Source organism: Palaemon carinicauda, chromosome 22, assembly GCF_036898095.1.
Source record: "Palaemon carinicauda isolate YSFRI2023 chromosome 22, ASM3689809v2, whole genome shotgun sequence".
In the NCBI taxonomy this organism is placed as follows: Eukaryota; Metazoa; Arthropoda; class Malacostraca; order Decapoda; family Palaemonidae; genus Palaemon; species Palaemon carinicauda.
The window spans coordinates 11,206,428-11,211,112 of NC_090746.1; positions in this window are offsets into that span (position 1 = coordinate 11,206,428).

Here is a 4,685-nt window from a genome sequence, read left to right on the forward strand (position 1 = left end):
TCCTCATACACCAGACAACACTAAGCTAACTAAACAATTCTTTACTGGAGGGGTCAACTACTAGCCTTTAATTGTTCAGTGGATACTTTCCCGTTGGCAAGGGTAGAAGAGACTCTTGAGCTATGGTAAGCAGCTCTTCTAGAAGAACACTTCAAAATCAAACAATTGTTTTGTAGTCTTGGGTACTGCAATACCCCTGTACCATGGTCTTCCACTGTCTTGGGATAGGATTCTTTTGCTTGAGGGCAAACTTATGCACTCTCTTCTTGCTGTTTTCTCTTTCTCATTTTTTTTTAAATGGTGTATTGTGCATACTTAATCGTCATAGGCAGGATTAAAGAAATCTATAATTTGGCATCCATTTGTTTAACACAATTCGAGTGTGCTGAATCCAAATCTGACACCCGCCACTCTCAATTTTTTGTTTCTGCACCTAAAATTGCAAAGAAACAACATGGCCACCGGAATTACCAATATCGTCAAAATGTCAGTTCTAATTGGCCAGAATCACGATTTTATATTGGTTTACTATGTTTTTGACCGAGTTTTCGGAATTTTGACAAAAATTCTTTTTTATTGAATCTTATTTTCAATTCTATGTAACCAAAAATTCAGCCACTAAGGCTAAATATAGATATTGATAATATCTAGATCAAGAAAGTCAATATTGAGGAATATTGAATATTTCAAGAATTCCATGTGAAGAAAATGGGGGAAAAGGATGGCCCCACTGTTACAACGTTGGTTGGCAATAAGGGATTCCATTCAATGGGTAAATATAGACTGTTGGTAACGTCCTTTCCAGGTGATTGCAAGACCTGGGTTTGAGTCCTACTCAAACTCGTTAGTTCCTCAGGTTCTTGCAACCTCACCATCCTTGTGACCTAAAGATGGGCGATTTGGGGGAGCATACAGGTCTACCTGAGTCATTACATGGCTCTTCTGGTCCTAGCTTGGGTGGAGAGGGGGCTTGGGTGCTCATATGTATATATGGTCAGTCTCTAGCGCAGTGTCATGCTTGCTAGGGCAATGTCACTGTCCCTTGCATCTGCCATTCATGAGCGGCGTTTAAGTTTCCTACTTCCAGAACTGACGAGAATAATTCATCCTCCATTTCCCTTTAAATGAAGGATGTGTGAACAACGATTAAACGTCGACACTGGTGATTTCTTTTTTAGAATTCAAGAAAGTCTGTTGCATTACTCTTACGTGACCAGGACACTCCTGACTTGAGCTTTCATAACATTTGCTAATATACAGTCAAACGCTTTGCTTCAAGCCCTTGTGCTAACAACGACCATTTTGAAAGAAACTAAAGTTTATGATTTTTGGAAAGGCCATTAAATGTAATGGGTGAGGCTGACTATTTTAGGAAAAAAGTATTATCCCTCTGAGTTCCCGATTTATTTACTCAGACAGTATTATCCAAGATAACAATTGTCAGTTTTGTCTGCTATCATCGCTATGTTATATTCATTTAATCTCCCCTCTGCTTCCATAGATTTATCCGGAGAAAAAAAGTCTTTCTCATGGATTCAAAAACAATTCTAATTAGAGGGGCACTCAGTAGAGCGCAGACCTCCGACGCGGCAGCTTATCTCTCGACCTTTTGCTCGACCTTGATCTTTGACATTAATATGTATTAATTGATGTGGATTTTCATACGCTCAAATATGAACCAAATTTGAAGTCTCTGTGATAACGATGTCCAAACTTATGGCTGATTACCTGGCGTGAATTGAACATTTTGCTTACCCGTGACCTTGACCTATGACCTTGACTTTCCAAAATTTATTCATTTTCAGCTTTCTACATAACAGTTAATACCTGCAAGTTTCATTACTCTACTATCAAAATTGTGGCCAAGAAGATGTTCACAAACAAACACAAACACACACAAATAAGGTGTAAAACATAACCTCCTTCCAACTTAGTTGGTGGAGGTAATAAGGGAAAAATTCGATTCTGAAGAATTTTTAATTTCCACGCACTAAGTCTCAAACATTTACCCAGCTTGTAATTGTACTCGAAATTCTCTTCACGATTTCAGTGGTCAACACTATACCCACATCGATTTGTGACAGATGATTTTACTATACACTATTTAACGTCCTATAATTAAAACTTTCCTTCGTCTTTTGAAATCGGTTTGGGAGTTCTTTACAGTGACCATGGAACGAGATATTTTCAAAATATACCATTTTCTAAGAAATATTCATTTTCCTCCTTCGATTTAGAAAAGCCAATTATCAATGTTTTCTTCATCTGCTATGTTCAGACATATTTACATCATTGCGTTCCTTATGAAAATATCCTGATGCTCTTTTATAGCTAGGAACTCACAATCAATTTTCCGGCGGTTATGAAACTTAACTTTAAGAAATGAAAAATCTATATTTCTATTTTTGTCTGTTACCAAACTGGTAAATATTAACAATAGACATTGGAATTCTTAGACTCAATTCAAAGTAATACATGTTGCTCAGTTATATCGTTTTTGGCTCACACTTATAAACTCCTAGTCATGTACAGTATAATGAATTGTTGCGAGATCCGTCTACAAACATGATCCATAATAGAGATCAACTATAAACTTCTTGAGGAAGGTCAGTTACACCATCGATGGTCTATAGATTTCTACTTTTGAGTCCTTTGATTCACCTCATGCTTTAAATATGGCTATACGTCCACAAAATAATGAAAAGCTACTCAAGATCCCTCTATCCCCATGATCCATATTAAGAACTTCAGTAAAAACTTTTATGATCATTATCATTATTATTATTATTATTATTATTATTATTATTATCATTATTATTATTATTATTATTATCATTTATTATTATTATTATTATTATTATTATTATTATTATTATTATTATTATTATCATTTATTATTATTATTATTATTATTATTATTATTATTATTATTATTATTATTATTACAAGCTTAAGTAAAACCCCAATTGGAAATGCAAGATGCTATAAGCACAAGGGCTCCAACAGGGAAAAGTAGCCCAGTTAGGAAACTAAACAAAAGAATAAAAAACTTCAAGAGAGGTAATAAACAATCAAAATAAAATATACTAAGAACAGTAACAGCAACTCTAATAGTACAAAGTTTATTAAACACAAGGGAGCCCCCTCTGACTCACAATTTTCTTTTAGTTTACTTGTAATGTTCTTAAAAAAATATGGAATAAGAAAAATTAATATATCCATGGACTGTTTATAAAAATTAAGTCATTCATCTCAATATAAAAATATTGGATCCAAATATATATATATATATATATATATATATATATATATATATATATATTTAGGCATATTTACAAACATACTGTATACATACATATATATATATATATATATTTATATATGTATATATACATATATATATATATATATATGTATATGTATATATACATATATATATGCATATATATATATATATATATATGTGTGTGTTTATATATATACATATATACATAAACAGTACACACACACACACACACACACACACATATATATATATATATATATATATATATATATATATATATATATATATATGTATATATATATACTATATATACTGTATAGAGTGACCATACGTCCCCCTTTAAGGGGGACAGTCTCCCATTTTGACTCCTTGTTCCCCTAAAAATCACTCTCTAAGGGGGACGCCTGAATGTCCCCCTTCCAGTCATATGTCCCACATTTGTCCCCCAATGTATTTAGTTATATGAATTGATGACTTTTATTTTTTACCAAATTTCTAACGTTCACTTTGCTGCCTTATACAGTGTAGCAGTATAGCTTAAGCTCCGTTTTCGTTATACAAACGAAAGAAGAAGGGAACTAAGTTGCATCTTTTTGATGATCCATTTTCAGAGATTTGGCTTTATTTCATGCACGGTCAGAGTACAATTTTCCATGAATACACATTGAAAATAGAGTCCCAAAAAGTTTCTATGATGGAAGTTTCTTGCATCTTGAAAGACTTGAAAATGAAACTAACAGAACGAAGAAGAGAACTGTTCTTCCCAATTGTAATCACTAAGATGCTCCGAGATTTGTAGAGGAGCGGGAATAATGTTGAAAATTTTAAAACTACAGTAGAATCCTTTTATGAAACAGTGGAATAATTAGATCAGTGGACTAAGCCATTTGATGAACTGAAAAATTTTGATTGGGTCCTTTTTCAGAGTAATTCAATATGTTGGTCTCAGGTTCAGGAAGCAGTGAACTATAAGACCTGATTTAGAAATAGATGATAATTAACTTTTGACGAAATTACATGGGTGGAAAATTTCTTGACCGATGAAAAGATGCAACAGTGGAAAGTAAGTGAAGTCGAGGTAGATAGAAAATGGGTAGATATTTTCTGCTACTTTGATAATAAATCATTCCTTTCAGAAACATAACAAAAGTTATTGAATTTTGTCTTGGTCTACCTGGTTCCAATACTCCTACAGAGAGTGTTCTTCCTGATGAACAACATCTGGACACCAGTTACAAGAATCTACTTTGAAGTCTGCACTAATAGTGAAATGTAACTTCGACTTGAATTTCAGTGAATTTAATGAATATTTGGAAACTCGCCCATCGCTCCTAAAGAAACTCAAATCAAGTCAAAAATTCATCAAGGAATGATATAAGATTTTGTTTCCTCTTTTTAT